This window comes from Globicephala melas, chromosome 3, assembly GCF_963455315.2.
Source record: "Globicephala melas chromosome 3, mGloMel1.2, whole genome shotgun sequence".
NCBI lineage: Eukaryota > Metazoa > Chordata > Mammalia > Artiodactyla > Delphinidae > Globicephala > Globicephala melas.
The window spans coordinates 14,446,876-14,463,926 of record NC_083316.1 but is presented as its reverse complement, the minus strand read 5'-3'; the positions used below and the strand labels follow the sequence as shown (position 1 = coordinate 14,463,926).

General features: G+C 44.5%; 1 protein-coding gene across 2 annotated transcripts in view; it reads right to left on the bottom strand.

The window, feature by feature from the left end:
* BASP1 (brain abundant membrane attached signal protein 1) overlaps positions 1–16,850 on the bottom strand; it is a 55,672-nt gene extending 38,822 nt beyond the window's left edge. The window contains exon 1 of one of the 2 annotated variants that reach the window (XM_060295675.1): positions 16,829–16,850. The gene's annotated coding sequence lies outside the window, so the exon portion shown is untranslated. Of the gene's footprint in view, positions 1–15,501; positions 15,736–16,828 lie in introns of those variants that run through there. The other variant, XM_030856602.3, reaches the window with a different exon arrangement.
* Positions 16,851–17,051: the final 201 nt, after the last annotated feature.

Here is a 17,051-nt window from a genome sequence, read left to right as displayed (position 1 = left end):
CCATCACCTCAACTATAACTACACTTTGAATATGTAAAAAGGAAGCTCATTACAATAAAAATTTTGCAAATAAAGTATCAATATCTAGAAATGTTTTAGAATGAGTAAGTTGTATTGCCAGATTAGACTTGCCTACTGGAACCCTGCATTATTATTTAACTACAGGTTATTTCAGAAATCATTTCCCTATCACTGTAAAAACCTACAAACTTATTTTATTTAATAAGAACTTGATCATTAAGAATCAGCTTTAGAGCACTAGGCACTGTCCTGTGAGAGACCCCAGGGTTGACATGAAAACGCTTATCTCTAAGAATCTTAGTTCCCACTAAGGCCAGAGACACTCAGGAATGAGACAATAAAAGTTGAATACTGACCGCCAAGGATGACATGTAAATGAGGGGGTGAGGATTAAATCACAAATGTTGTCTTAACTGTATTCAACCCCCTACCCCCAAAGAAAACACTGTGATATTTGCTAAAGATTCATTACAAGCTGGTTCTCGGATGTGAAAGTACAGCTAAGGCCAACACTCTGAAATATGCCTTATCTGTATAGCATGATGTCACATGGCCACAAAAGACGCCCTTCTGTGCCTTTAGCCCTTACTGGACCACAGGTTTTGTGCTAGAAACTGACATCCAAAGTTGAAGGAAGCAAAGTCCTGGCACGGATGAACTCACCATTTAGAGTAAGTGGTCACAGCACAGAACCAGGGCCAAATTCGTATCTACTTCATTAGGTTTATAATCCATTAATGTGTTAAGATTTAAAATCATACGCTCATCTGGAGGCCTCACTCCTGACCTCACAAAGACTGTTACAAACATTCATTGGTTAAGGTGCTCAATACTATTGATCCATTCAGTGACTTGCAAGGATGGATGAGAAATATAACCACAGCCAGCCCCAGCTTTCACTCACTGCGGTTTATGCCTGAGAAGACCTCACAGTGTAATACTATTTGTTTCCCAAATAACAATACGATTTCATTCCTCCTTTGACACTCTACCTTAGGAGGAAGCTCGGAGGCAGGAGCCATTAGTACTAATCACTCCATAATGTCCCAGGGCTTTAGTACAATTACCACTAAGGTTACCGCTTGGAAACAGAATCCTTACACTAATTGGAGTTCATCAGATATTCATCTTCATAGTAAGCACAACTGATGAGCTGAAATTTCCCGTCCATAAATGGAAGTTACCTCAGCTGCAAAAGGACCTCAGCCTTTCAGAGGACATGTGCGCTCCATGAATATAATGTCCTGTAGGCAACCTCTGACACTGAACAAATACGGAGCGCTTGCTAAGTCCCAGAACTGTTGCACAGCACTGTAACGGATCAACCAAACTGACACACCCCTGCCTCCCAGGTCTTTCCACCTAGAGGAATGGAGACGTTAAATAATCCCATCAGTTTTGATGACTGTGGGGATAAAACTGCCAAGTGTTCTGAGAGGTGTGGGGATAATCAAGAAAGCCGTCTCTGAGAAGGTGGCATTTTTAAGCCGAGGAGTACTCGGACAATGGGAAAAAAGAACACTCCCGGCAGAAGAATGGTGGGAAAGAGCTTGGAGCCTTGGGAGAACTGAGAGGCAGGCCGTGAACAGAGGGTGGGTGACGGCGAGGACCAGAGGAGGCTGAAGAGGAAAACAGAAGGTGAACACGTGGGAACTGACGGATCAGCAAAGGATTTTTACATTTTATTCTAAGTGTAACAGAAAGTCATGATAGAAAAGTCTTCAGCACAGGAATGCCATGATTAGACTTAGCAGAGGAAGACAGCAGTAATCGAGGAGAGGGATCCAACTTCGACTAGGTCCCTAGCTTAGTGTAGAGAGGAATGGACGGATGTGAGGGCTAATATAAGGTAGACGCCATAGAGCTTTGTTAACAGGAAGAGCCCAGTTTTCTGGAGTGAATGGAAGAAGGTGCTATTAACCAGAAGTCGAGCACTGAAAGAAGACCACAGACATTGGCTCGAAAACAGATGTGGCATAAACCAGTTAAAATAAAAAATTCAGGGCTTCCCTGGTGGCGCAGTGGTTGAGAATCTGCCTGCTAATGCAGGGGACACGGGATCGAGCCCTGGTCTGGGAAGATTCCCCATGCCGCAGAGCAACTAGGCCCGTGAGCCACAACTACTGAGCCTGTGCGTCTGGAGCCTGTGCTCCGCGACAAAAGAGGCCGTGATAGTGAGAGGCCCACGCACCGCGATGAAGAGTGGCTCCCGCTTGCCACAACTAGAGAAAGCCCTCGCACAGAAACGAAGACCCAACACAGCAAAAATAAATAAATTAATAAACTCCTACCCCCAACATCTTAAAAAAAAAGAGCCTTTAAAAAAAAAAAATTCAACAGTAACTCACATTGCAGGTTTTATGCAGAAAATAATTTACCAGTGAAATTTTTTATAAAAGATATTAAACAGTACCAACTTTCAATTAGTTTAGGGCTACTGGTTCATCTAGAATCATCACAGTGAATTACTGTATTCAATTAGACTGTGGCTTAGTGAGGTAATATTTTTACTGCCGTAGTTAACACAACATGACGTGACCTGCAGCTTGAAACAGAAAGGCAACGGCTGAATCACTTGAGAGGGCACTTTCAAAAGCTGTAAATTGCTTTTTGAAGAAGAGCATCTCCAAACTGTTCAGTGAAGACATACCCACATCCACATTTGTTGAGAATGCCCCTCAAAAAATCCCTTCAGGGGCTTCCCTGGTAGCGCAGTGGTTGAGAGTCCGCCTGCCAATGCAGGGGACACGGGTTAGTGCCCCGGTCCGGGAGGATCCCACATGCTGCAGAGCGGCTGGGCCCGTGAGTCATGGCCGCTGGGCCTGCGCGTCCGGAGCTTGTGTTCCGCAACGGGAGAGGCCACAGCAGTGAGAGGCCCGCGTACAGGACAAAAAAAAAAAAAAAAAAAAAATCCCTTCAGTATCACTACTTGTTTTAGTACTTGGAAAGGCCCCAACATTCATGAGCCTTGATTTCTGTTATCATCAAAGACTTCACATGACTCCTGACACTAACTTCCCACTGTTTACTGTCCCTCTGTGCAGAAACCTATCAAAACTCCAACCATTCTTCCCACATTTGCTTTCTGTTAAAGCTTGTATCTTCTAATGTCTTCAAGTCTCTATGTAATAAAACTTGCCCTGTAGTAATACTCTGTACGGTGAATCCCTACCAACAAGCACGGATGCTAGAATGGGATTTTAAACTGGCTTACACATCTGGTCAACTCTTCCATCTAGGGTAGGAAGGGCTCTTTACCAATGCCACTATTGGTAAGAGTTTTTTGTCTGTTTGTTTTTTGTTGTTGGTTTTTTCGCCCAGAATACCTCTATTTTAATTTACCCAAGACTGGCTAGTTCTTTACACGACATGGACTAGGTAAATCCTTCTCTCTTCCTTTATTCACTCTTGTCATTTTTAGGTATATGGATAACCAATGGGAAATGCTTCAAGCAGAGGAAAAACATGATAATACAGTGCTAGAATGAAAACTAGGCTTCACCACGTATTAATGCCTATTGATTGGTGGCGACTGCCTAGAGCACTGTGTTGAGAAGGATTCTGAGGCCTCATCCATAGACCCAAGTCCATCCTGAGTAAAACAGAGGGAACGGTACCTGCATACATACTTTGCCAACCCCAGTCCAAGGGAGCCACAAAAACAGGCTTTGAATCACACACAGGATCTACCTTTTCCAGCAACGTGAATCTCAGGGAAATTAACTTCTCTGCATCTCATGTTGTCCAAAGAGAACACTACTTAGGTTTGCCTCACATGGATTTGTGAGGATTAAACCACAGGCTCCAGGGTAGCTCATCTTGAGGGCAGGGAAAATGGCATTTTGCACAGGGGCTTCGAATGTTCCTCACTGTAAACCACCTTTCCTAATATGAAACATGAATTGTTATGAGCTGTGTCCCCTCCTCCCACAGATTCATATGTTGAAGCTCTAACTTCCAGGGCCTCAAAATGTGATTGTATTTGGAGAGAGGGCCTTGAAGTCCAATAGGACTGATGTGTCCTTATAAAAAGAGATTGGGACATACAGAAAGAGACACCAGGGGTGCACGCACGCAGATGCAAGACCCCGTAAGGACACAGCAAGAAGGAGGCCATCTGTAAGCCAGGGAGGGAGACCTCAGAGGAAAACGAACGCCCTGACTATCCACACCTTGACTTTGAAATTCTAGCCTCCAGTCTGGGGTATTGTGTTATGGCAGCCCTAGCAGATGAATACAGGAACAAAGCATCCCTGCCTCTGCCATTCCTATCCCTGCAAGAGCATCTCCACCCTCCTGTTCCTTGCCTTCCTCCTCATGTGCTCTAGTCTCCTTTTCTCCCCAGAAAACTCTAGAAGGAGGGGGCAGTGCAGGGCTTGGAAACGAGGTCATTGACCGCTGATCTAGAACGATGCCGTTTTGCTTCCTGTAGCGTACTTACCAGAAATCCTGCCCACGCAAGGGGAATCCAGACACTCTTAACAGAAAGGAATGGCATTCCCCTCTCTCCATCCAGAAATATGGCTGCAAAAGTACCTCGTTGAAACTTCCCTCAAGTGTAGCCATCTGCTCCCTCTCAGAAGGATTTTACAAAGCTCACTATTTCACAAGAAATGCTACTGTATCCAAATGTCTCTCCCTCTCTCAAGATAAGACGGTTTAATTAGCTAGGGTGGTAGTTAAATGTGTTATCAGAATCAGATTTCAATGGAAATTCATCCCCAGCCAACTCACATCTCACACTAACCGTGGTGCACGTTAGTGATCTAAAACATTTATTCTAGTAGTTAGATATTTTCTCTACTAGGTAAACTATGCAAACAATTGCTAGCATGTCAGGGCCTGCTGGTTTGCCATGCTGTGTGCTGCTAACATTAATTGTATTATATTATGCTGTCTAAATACCCTAAGGGTTTGGGAGGTTTGGGGGTCGATTTTTAGATATATCTCCCTCAGGTCACACCCTCTTCCAACAGAAATCATGCTCAACTCAAAACTGGCTTGAGGGTTTTTTTCACTCCCCTTAGAAACAGCAGTAACATTTTTTGCAGTATTACATCATTCTGGACTTCTTTATCTGGGATTCTTGGCTATCTCACTACAGGTATGACAAAGGATACTCCTTAGGTAGTATGCCTAGCAAAGTGGATCAATAACAGGAAAGAGATATGCAAGCAGTAGCTCTTGGTCTTACAGAAGGCAAGTTAAAGGGGGTAGCATGGGTACAAATCCCAATTTAACTGGGGACAAATCCTAATTTGCCACCTGCTTCCTTTAACCACCACTTCTCCATTTAACATGGTAATATTTGTTGCAGGGAAATAAGGATACAGTCAAAGAATGTGTTACTATCGACAACATTAAAGTTTAAAGTACAACAATGTGATATTTTTTTAAGCAGGAAGGACTAATTAACATGGCTGATGAGGCAGAGGGATGTGAAGCCTGTTGACATTCAAATTCAGTTTTTCAGGAGTTCATTTTTTGGTTATATTCTCAGCACTCAGAGTTAGGAGTAAATCAAACATCATAGCTTAGAAATATTAATGGAACTCCTTTCCCATTTAAAACTACAACTCTTACCTTTTGTGTTATAATCCCATCATGTGGTTGCTTCTCTCTGCATTGTAGCCAGTTGAGTTCTCCTAGGACAACCCTCATACCCAACTACCCACCCAGCCACCCACCCAGGAGACTTTATTATGGATGAAATCGAAGCTAAGCTCTCTGGATAGTGGAAACAAAACCAGTAAGAATAGAAAGGGTGGAGGTAAATGGAGTGAGCTACTAGCTCTGTCTCTTACACCAGAGAAACTTTCAGTGAGACTTTTCCTTAGTCAACCACCAGATTAGGTGAGGAAGAAGACTGATAATCATGTGAGTCACATGAAGAAACACATACCTGGGAAACTCAATCTTGTATTAACAACCTTCTTGAGAACATTGCTACAAACACTTGTTACTATTTGTCTGAAAACCACACACTGAAAGTGCTGGAAAAGTCCAGTTGGGTAAGCCCTAGGAATTCAAAGCTTGAGGTCTCAACAAAAGATCACCAGGGCTACTGAGGAAACCCTAGTGCCACAATAACCTCTGGTCAATAAGGGTAGTATTCACTGAGGCTGGGTGATCACGAGACCCCCCAAGAGCTATTGTCACCAACTGTTAACTGAGACTCTTCCTTTCTTCCTTAGGAAAATGAGTCATTCAGAAAAGATTCCAGAACACTTCATTTAATCATTTAAGTCTTTAGTGAATACCCAAGTGGTCATATAACCTCACCCTACCTTCTTGATGGAATGCAGGATAAAGGAGGAGAGAAAGTCATCTAAAAATCTCTCCACCTGTAAGTCACTGATTTCTCTCAATTTTCCTTTTACCCAATAGTCTTAAATATGCCGAAAGCAAATACAGATGATGTTATCTTGTATTGAAACAGCTGAGAACATTTGTAAAGGTCAGAGACAGCAAATATTCCTATAGCTCCTACAGTTTCCAAGACAAGCTCAGAGAAGCTTAAAACAGTACTCTGTGACTACGCAACGATTCCAAGGAGACACTCTTCTCTATAACCTTAAGAAACTGGGATGTCCTCAGTTATTAGATGGTTCCTATTATGTTCTCTTTTGATATACTATTTTCCCAATTAGATCTTGTTACTATTTAACTTGGCTGTCGTATTAGTCTGTGTGGCAATTGCATTTTGAATGCCTGGCAGTGGGTAAATGATGTGGGTCTTTTCAAAATCACTTGGCCAAGCAATCCAGGAAACTTGTAATTTAGAAAGCTTCACCAGGAAAAGCTGTTCTCTGACATCTTTTTCTTCATAAACTTACAAAAAACTTTTAATCTGGGTTTATTTTAGGAATATATCCATTTCTGAACCTGCAAAACTATAATAATTAAAAGCATTACAAAAACTGTGACGCCCTTGCTGATTGCAGGTTTCCCTGGGAAACAATATAAATTTATCCAAAACTTATTCTCCACTTACTGAAACGACTAAAGAGATTATTTTAGATATGAAATTAGAACTCTCTTATCCAAAACTAAACTTATCACAGCTTCTCCAAATACAGATGCACATAAACAGTTTACACTGCTAAAATCCGTTTCAAACGTCTGAATATGAAGCTTTATGAAGTGTTTTAACACCTTAAGTACTTAAGTTCCGTATCTTAATGACTACTTCAGAAACGTACAGCCCTTTTAAATCCTCTAAATCAGCCCAAATACTATAAATGGTAATGTTAAAGAAAAAAGATTAAACCTCATGTTTCACGCAGCTCTCAAACCAATAAGCCAGATGACACCAGTAATCGGCGTAAAAGCTTGTGTCCATCACCTCTCCACAGCACTGTGCAGGCTGGCTTTTCCAGGAGATTCCGGAGCATTTCGAGAGTACCATGCTCGACTGCTCCGCTCACTCTACAGCCCCAAATTAGTCTAAAACCAACTGGCTTTCTTTTCAAACTCCTACCCTCCACGTGCAGGCTCCAAACCCTGCCACGCTGTTTATTCTAGGAGGAAAACAAAGATATGACATGAAAATTGAGTTTTCTGGGCGAAGTTGTTTTAATGCATGCCATAAATTCTTCGGCATCTAAAGGAAACCACATGCCTATAATGTAAGAAAAAAAAAAGAGAGAAGTTGAGGGGGAAAGATGGCGCGTAGATAAAGCAGTAGCGGGCAGTAAGCACTGAGTGGTGTTATCAAAAGGCAGAATGGCTTCTCTGCTGGAGAGGGGAGACAGGGCATCAGGGAGAGAAACAGGGTCAGCATTGGGTTTTCAAAAACTGGAATCAGAGTCAAAAAATGGTAAGTTTTTTTTTTTTTTTTTAAAGTTATAGACAGTGAGTAAGAGCTTGACTCAATCAGACAGAAGGGAGGGCCCATAGGAGTGAGGCTTTATTGAGAAATAACCTGGGTTTCCACTCAGCCACTAACCAGCTCAGGGGACCTTGAATAAGCCGCTAACTTTTCTAAGGTCCTTTTGAGTTCCAAAAGAAGTGCTTTAGTCATGAGCTTTCAAACCTTCTGTTAGAATGAGGCAAGTACTTACAAAGGACTGCGGTTGAGTTAGGATGGTATTACAAGCAGCCACCAACCTTCTGTAAATGAATCTTGTGTGGGGGCAGAAGGAAAATGGGGTCACAGATTTAGGACTTGGTTTACTTCTAATCAGGCAACCCTAACTGCATAGCTGGAAGAGGGCTGACCAGTATCCCTGATTAGTATTTCAAAGGTAGAATCATAGGTAAGGCATTTGAAGGATTCCTTCCACTTGGGAAGTGTCACGAGGAAAGTGAAGGCGGCAACCAAACCCACATTTCTCTACAGCCCTGAAAAGCAGCCCTCATTCTCACCGTCATCATCCCAGAAATAATTTAAGGATGTCAGCCCACGTTCACTATGACGGGAAGCATTTCTAATCTAGAGATCACTTAATGTATTTACAGATTAAATATTTATTAGACACTGTATCTCTTCTAAAACAAATAATTTTTCATTGAAGAACTTAGTACAACTCTCTCTAAATGAATATTGAAGAAGTTAATGTGTTACAATATGTTATCCATTTTATCAAGTGTCCGTAATTACGTGAAATAAAATGGCCATGGCTTATGGGAAAGACAGCAGCATTGGCCAGCGGAATAGGGCTATCAGATATGGATTCAAATTCTATCAATTTCTATTAGCTCTAGGATCTTATGTACATTATTTAACCCTCTATTTTTTCCTTTATTCACAGGTAAAATGCATCTTACAATTTGTTCGAGGGCATAAATTGCAATTAGAGCATATGACATACAATCAATAGTCAACAAGTGTCCAATTTCGTCCCTTAACTTCTCCAGATTTAAAAGAAAAAAAAAAAAAACCTTTGATGGAGGAAATGTCTTAAATGATAAAATCACTATATCCAAAACCTCCTTCCTATACTGAATACCTGACAGATAAAGTAAAATATAATTTCCTTCCTGAGTCCTTAAGATTCAAACTCCTGTTTAAAGAAACTATTAAAAAAAAATTTAGCCAAAATGAGAATGATTTTATCTTCACTCAGCAGCCAAGCCCAGTGTCCTGAAGGACGAACACAAATCACTCAGGCAGGTCCCTGAATTAAATGCCTGAAAGGTCAAACGGATTCCAGGATGAACCACCTCAAATATCTGAAATTCCCAAGAACTTCCCTTTTTTTTTTTTTTTCTTTTCAAAGAGGCCAGGATGACTAAGGCTGCCAGAGAGATAATTATTTCTAAAGATTTTGTCAACAGGTGACAACACCTTCAACATTCCTGAGTAAGACAAGCTTTAGTTTTTACTCCTGGTGTGGGTGGTAGGGATGTGGCAAAGTGAAAACTTATCTAAACTGGTTTATATCAATCTTTGCACTAATGACTAAAACACTCCTTTCATATGCTGATGATGCACTAGATTCAGGGCACAACAAAGCCAAGTCTCTTCAGGAATATGAATGAATTATGTCTACATCCAAGGTTATCCATCTCAACAGAACAAACCAGTGAGCCTTTCTCTGAAGGTCTCTCAATTTCCAAGGACTTTCATATTATTGTTTTATACTGTAATACCAATCAATACAGAGGCTGGGGTTCTATGACTACCCATTTTGGACTTTCAAAACTAGTACAAGTGTCCTGGCAACATATTCAAGGTATCATAGCTATACTTGGAGGATTTTTCCAAACCACAGACTTCTATGTTCTACCAACTGTCCAGGGTACCACCACCAGCTTGTCTTGCAATAATAATCTTTGAAATAAGCATATAAACAGCTATAAATGTAGAGGATGAAGTACAGAAAGCTGGTCCTCTCACAACTTTACAGTGTATGTGCATTATAAAGTGTGAGGCATTGTCCTAGGTCTCTGACTATTTCACTTAATCCTTACAATAACTCTATATTATAACCCCCATTTTATAGATGAGAATTGAAGCACAGAGAAGCTAAGCAATTTGCCAAAGGTCACACAGCTAGTAAATGGTTGAGAGGAGATTCTTAACCCAGTGAATCTGGCTCCACACCCAGCCCGCCAAGTCACGCTTTCTAAATATCATACTTCCTACACAATGTACAGTGGCTGAGCCCTATATTTCAAGGTGAAGTTCAAGGAACAAACCCACGAAGTCCAGTCCTTCCTCCCTCATCCAAAATGAACAAGAAAATAAAAAATCAAGTCAAAAACCGGTTCAGAAAGTGTTTAAGAGATAAGAAGGAAATGTTGTGTAAATATTTTGCCTTCCTCACTGAACACCATTTTCTTATATTATCTTGAAACGTTTCCTTATGACCTGGTTCCCTGTTGTGCTTGCAGATGACTTCCATTTCTAAGTCTCTAAAGCTTTCAGGAATTTATTCCTAGACTTCGAAGCATGCTCGAGCACAACCTTCCCTCACTGACTGCCTTCGCTAGTCAAAAAAATCTCTGCTTTCCCTGTTTTTGTTCAAAACTTCTACTGCCTTTGGAAAGCCTGATTTTTAAAGTTACTTAAACCCTCAGGGTGCAGAAGAGGGAAAACACACTCTGAGACTCTGCATCCATCTCATCCCATTTCTGAGTTCCAGAGAGAAAAAAAGGCTGTGGTCTAACCTCATTGCTTCTTAGGCTTGTGTCTTTTCAAAATTACAATTTCACTATATCCTGGTAAGAATTTGATTCCCTAAATGATTACCTTTTACTTTTGATAAGGTTTCCTGGACATTTTTTCTCACACGGCACTTACCTAGATGTCTGTCTTAATAGCAGCGGAGGGAATGGCATTTAACAAAAACCTTCCTTTGGCAGGCTGGGAACCTCTGTGGTTTTAAGACTACCCCTGTATTTTCTCAAAAGAACTTAAATGCCATCTCTTGAGTTACATAAGCAGCCATGGTAAATTCAGTGAGGGTGGCCATCCTAGCTTCATTCAATCCACTTTGAGGCAAATTCCCATGCAGCATCTCACAGAATTTCAAATATCTACATGAGGTTTGAAATATCCTATTTCTGACTGAATACATCGAAACCCTCAGGTCTTAATCAGCGTGGAAACAAAAATACAGCTCAATATACAGAAATTAGTTACCGATGTCAATCACACTGATGACTGTGCTGAAAATGCAGACTGAGAGGTTAGGCCGGCCCCTAAGAGCCAGCCACTGTACTTATGCACTTTTCAGACATTATGTGTGGTCCTCATTATAGCCTAAAATTAGGAATTATTACTCCAATTATACAATTGAATAAAGTGAAATTCAAAGAGGTTTGAAGTAATTTGGCCAAAGTGGCCGAGCCAGTGCCTAGAGATTTTTCAAACTGACTCTCTTTTCCACTAACTACATCCTAGGAAACCTCTCCATCAACAGTATTTGCTCTTTAATAAACATTCTGGCTGTGCACAAGCTCAGTTATTTCCTGATACTAATCCACCAGAATTAAGCTGTAAAGTTCACACTGCATTGTATTATCCAAAGTCTTAAGAGGCAGAATAAATGCAAAGGATTCAGTGAGCTGAGAAAACTTGATAAAACGACAGATTCCGCACCCATTCCCCCCATCCCCAGAACTTCAACCCATACACATGCTCGGTTTTCCCTTAGCAGTTACCTGGTTTCCAGTTTACCAGCTAAAACAATCATTAAGAAGATGTTAATCTTTTGATAAACAGGGTGTAAAATGAGTAGGTAAAAACTACCTATTAGAAAGATAAAGACCTAAGCAAACCAGAGCATCGCTCGCAACAGAAGCAGACACCAAAGGCAATTGCTTTGGACAAATAGTTAGCACGCCTTTTCTGAATATTTTTCAGAACAAAATTTTACAAATGATAACAAAAATAAGGCAAAGCAACTTTATTATAAATCTTTTATTTAGGAAGCATTGTTTATTACAGCTTTTAAAGGGCTTTATGTGAATGTTTAAGCCCATAAATGAACATGTTAATTTCAGATGCTCAATGCAACCCATTTGTTTCAGGGGTACATGGGGAAAAATTGGAAATGAGCATCTCAGTAGACTAGCTAGGTTCTCCCGTCTATATACATACTGAGAAAAACAGAAAATTGATTACTTTCCGAAGACCATTATGAAGCACTGTAAAATAATATCCTACACCGACTAGTTTAGTTTCATATCATTAATAAAATTTTATTTCGTAACATGAGTAAATACGTATAAATTGTGTATGAGTATATACACGGCACCTTACTTGCTTTAAAAATGGTTTCGGATTTTGCCATTTTTTTACAAAACTACAGTGACTATTGCAGACATCCATTGTTCAGTGACCGAATCTCCTCCAAACCTAAGTTTTTCATACTCCACTTATCTTGACCACGGAATGAAAATAGTTTAAAATTGTTGTTAATGTGAATTTTTTTTAAAAAAGACAAAAATTAAAGAGACAGAATATGTCACATCTTAGATTATAATATGGTTTGGTCTAGTAAATCCAGGAAGATGTAACGATGCCTCCAAAGAGAGGGAGCCAAAGCCCATAGGGCTCTTCGGTTCAAATTAGATGTTCAAATTAGGGTGGTCTGTGGGGGAGGAAAGGTCCTCCTGTGCCCACATAATCACAGCGTGAGCACCAGTTAAGGAGAGATGCGCCACTGGCGCCACTGATAATACTGTGTAGTCATTGTTGGCGCATTTTGTCAAAAGGCCCAACTCCCTTTCTCTACCTGTTAAAGCTTGCCAGAAAGCTAGCTGGATAAAAGAAAAAGGTAACTGATCATTGATAATTCAATTTAAGAATTATCTTCCTCAAAAACCTAAGATTCATTGAATTGAGGACATATTGGCATATATATGCTATTGCATGTGGTCTATATTGACTCATCTCAAAAACATAACCTAAAGAAAAAAAACAACAAAAAAACCCTACATCTAGCCCTCTAAACCATAAAAAAAAAAAAAACACTCAATACTAAGGAGTAGAGAGGGTAGCAGGCAGTCACCCTACCAAATAAAGGTCCTGATACAGTAAACTTGATCAATATCAAGTTTTATTAAAAAGGAACAAAAGAGACGATTTCCATTTTCCTGCCACGTGTTGTCTTGCCAGGGTGTACCGAGAATACTTAGGTATAAAATTCTCTCAAGCATGACGTACCATTGTGAAAATATTATTAATATTTAGCTCCTTTTTATACACACAGTAAGTCTCCTTTTAGTTGGTAGAACAAACTAGCCCAAAAAGAGGCCATAATCTGGTTACTGCATCACTGGAAAAAAAATCAGTCATCAACCATCAAGTGTGTGTGTGTGTGTGTGAGAGAGAGAGAGAGAGAGAGAGAGAGATAAAGAATGGCTCATGGCTTCTGTTAGACACAGAAAAATGAAGAATTTAATCAACCATCTTCACCCCAGCAGCCCCAGCTGCTTCTTCCTCTCCTATCAGTGGATTTCCATCTCCATGGGGTTCCTCTTTGGGATTCCTAATGAAACAATGAGGTACTAGGAATCAAGAGAAAACAGACAGCGTTAGGATCCTGACAAGGTAACCCTTTTTCTCAGCTCTGGGTTTTGTAGGCCATCTTGTTCGTATAAACGCCAAAATGTCTTAATTTTTCCCAAGGAGTGACACTAGGGGCAATGCCCACTGTCATTTCTGAGACCAAGGTCCCTTAATCAAATGGCCAGCAGCAAAAATCTGTCAGACAAACGGTTAATTGATGCATATGAAGACAGCCACCATCACTGCAGCGCAATACGTTACAGGAAAGAGAATAATGAACAGCACGAGAAAGGAAAACAGCAGTGTTCGGTTACAAAAATATTTAATCCCCAGTTTGCCCTCATCGTCAAGGCTAATCTTATTTTTCATCAATTGAAATCGCTAAGAAAGCAAGAGATGAGATAGCCTGGAAAAGAAGAAATACACACACAAGGGGGGAAAGAAAAAACTGTCATCTGTATCCAGCGGTTTCACGCAACGTTTAGGGCAAACGCCTTTGTTCCTGGGCTTGGGAAGGGAGTGGGGGGGGTGGGTGATGGAAAGATCAGATAGGGCTGCCTGGGCCCTCCACTCCCTGTTCTCCGGCGCATGCGCCAGGCCAAGACAAAGGAATAGGTAATTACAGTCCCGATTCATTCATTTTGCCCGCAGTACTGAGGATCTGCTGGCCCCGGCTGTAGTCCCTGGGAGGTTGATCCACACCTCTATTGCAGGAAGACCACCTCTAGACTAGTGTTTGATTTTTAACCCGCCACAGATGTGCTAGTGGCCTCGCGGCAGACCGAGGTGTGGTGTCAATCCTGGTCAAGGTACTAAAAATGCACCCGTGTGCGCTGTGCTAATTTAAGCAGAGTGAAAATTACACAGGCAAAGACTGTTCACTGAGTCCGTTTCAAGGCGGACATGTCTCCGAGGAAGCAGATCAGGAGGCCAGCCAAGCGTTCGATGAATATTCATGAAAGAATGCGGTTTGTAGCCACGCTTTGTGTGTGTGCGCGCGGACCCAGGGATTCTGCAATTTTTATTCTTGGGGTGGGGGGCGGGTAGGCGGGGGCGATTGGGCGAGGAGGGCGAACAAGGGCCGAGAGTCGGCTTTCAGTGTTAGCGCTTTCAGCAAAACCTGCTAAACCCCAAACCTTCGCTCACAGCCGGGCTGGGCGGTCAGGGGCCGCGCGCTGTCAGGTTCAAGCTCACACCCTCCCGGCCGGGCCCGCGACAGGAGGCACTCAGCGCATTCTCCGAACCGAATACTCGAAAACATAAAATACTCAGATGAAGCCCACGGGTTCATGGGAAGGCAGTTCAGCCACGACCGAGGCTGGGGCTCTGATCTGCTCAGCTGTGCTTCTGGAGGCACGTTGTCGTGTGAACCTCGCGTTTCCTTGGCCACCCGAAGCCAAGATTCAGGAGTCCCACAGGTCAAGGAAACCCATCTGCTGAACCAAAAAGCCGCCTCCTCCCTTCGGATCACACCAGATTCCCCGTATTCCTTCTCCCCTCCCTCCCCCCCGCCCCACCGCACCCCACCCTCCATCTTCTGCTGCTGCGCCCCTCGCACCAAGCGCTTTCTTCCCGGCTCTGGAGAGGGCCAGTGGCAGATACTCTCCCCTCGGCCTCCCAAAACCGTCTCTTCGGGACGCAATTCATTTAAAGGGTTTCACATTTGGCAATTTCCTCCTTAACTAGCAGCTTCCCTCCCACCGCCCACCCCCAACTCCGTTTATCAGGCTCACCAACCCCCCATCCTCCCCGCCCTGCGAGCGGTCGAAACCACCCACCTCGGGGCCCCCCATCACCCCAGATGCCCGAAGCGCGACGGAGGCCTCACGGAGGGGGACCGCACGACCCGCGCCGTCTAGTGGGGACCGCACCACTCCCTCCCCGCCCCGGGCTGCGGCGCCGAGAGAGAACAAAGGGCCTCGGGGGTGGGGCGGGGGCAGAGTCGGGAACGGAGGCCCCCGGTGGCCTGCAACCCGGGTCCGCGGCGGCAGCTGGGCCACCGGGGCGCGCCTCCTTACCGGATCTGGGTGCCTGTGCCGCCCCTGGGTGAGCGCGGTGCCGCGGAGGGGCCCGGGTCGCTGGCGTCGTCCGGCCGGGTGCCTGGCCGCTGGCGGTGGCTCTCTCCCCGGCTCGACGGCGGAGCCCGGAGCGAGGAGCGAGTTGGAGCGCTGCCGCCGCCGCCGTCGCCGCTGCCGCTACTGCTGCCGCCGCTGCCGCTGCAGCCTCTGCATTTCTCGCGCTCGCGCTCCCCCTCCCCTTCCTGCCCAGCGCCCTCCCCCGGCGCGTCCGCCCGCCCAGCCTCCCTCCTCCCGCTCACCCCGCCCACCTCGCTCCCTCCCTTTGCCTCCATCCCGGTGCCCCTCCCGCCTCCCCTGAGTTCCCCGCCGCTCTGGGGCCCCGCCCGTCTCCCTTCAAATCCCCTCCATCCCGGTTGCCCCCACCTCCCTTCTCCTCTAAACGGCTGATCCCCTCCTTTCCTCCCCTTCCCTCCATCCCTGTGCCCCTCCTGCCTCTCTACATCATATCTGAACGCCGGTTTCCCACTCCCTCCTCACCTCCCCTCCCCTCTTCTCCCGTCCCCCTGCTCCCCACCTCTGCCGCCTCCCCTTCCCCGCGGCGCCGGAGATGTCCGTGGGCACTACTCTCTGTTTTTCTCAATCTCTCTCTCTCTCTCTCACTTTCTTTCTCTCCCTCTATTTGGAACGGTTGGATAAGAAGTGCTCGGGCTCTCGTTCAGACTCCAGAGGCTGCCTCGAGGTGGTGAATGACGCCCCCTGCCACCTGCTACCCTTCTCAGCGTCCCAACCCGGCCGCTCGCGACGTCCGGCTGAGATTCTGATCCCCGGGCAGGCAGTGAGGTCGGGGGTGACCTAGTGGCTGCCCTCAGCCCATCAGGACAGATGCCCGCGCGGTTGACAGTGACCTCCAACTGCAGGCGCGTCTGGGCGGCGCCCCGGCCGACTGAGTGCGCTCGGCGGGCGGCGGGCGTACACGCTGGGCTGAGCCGGGAAGGCTGCGGCTTTGGGCAAGCGCGGCGCTAAGGTTCAGCTGGCCGGGCGGGCGGCGTAGCCCCTGCGAGGATGCTCTCAGGACTTGGGAGAGGAAGGAGGGAAGACAAGAGCCCTAGGCAAGGAGCCGTCGGGTTTTTTTTGATGCCTGTGCTTTAATGGAGGCACCGGTTCTCAGGAAGACTGAGTTATAGCCGAGGCAACCTGCACAGTGCCGCTCAGAAACGCACAGGTCAAAACCGTAGCCAACTGCCGTGTGTCGGCGTGGCCCGGGGGGCTGCCACTTTGTTTAACACAGGAATACAGAGTAACCACCAGGGTGGGGAGATATGCTCACCTTGCTTATCTGTTGGCAAGAAGCAAATACGACATCGTTTAGAATGGTAGCTCTTTCACTAGACAAAAGCCAATTTTTCCTTCCTGCAAAACCCATCTGAACGTTGGAACTTTCATTTGCGGCATTTGGGCGCCCTCTGGCCGTGTCTGAATTGCTTTCATGCTCGCCTACGTCGCATCTAAGAAAAGAAAAAAATGATTGAGCTGCTGTTTCCTCTCCAGGA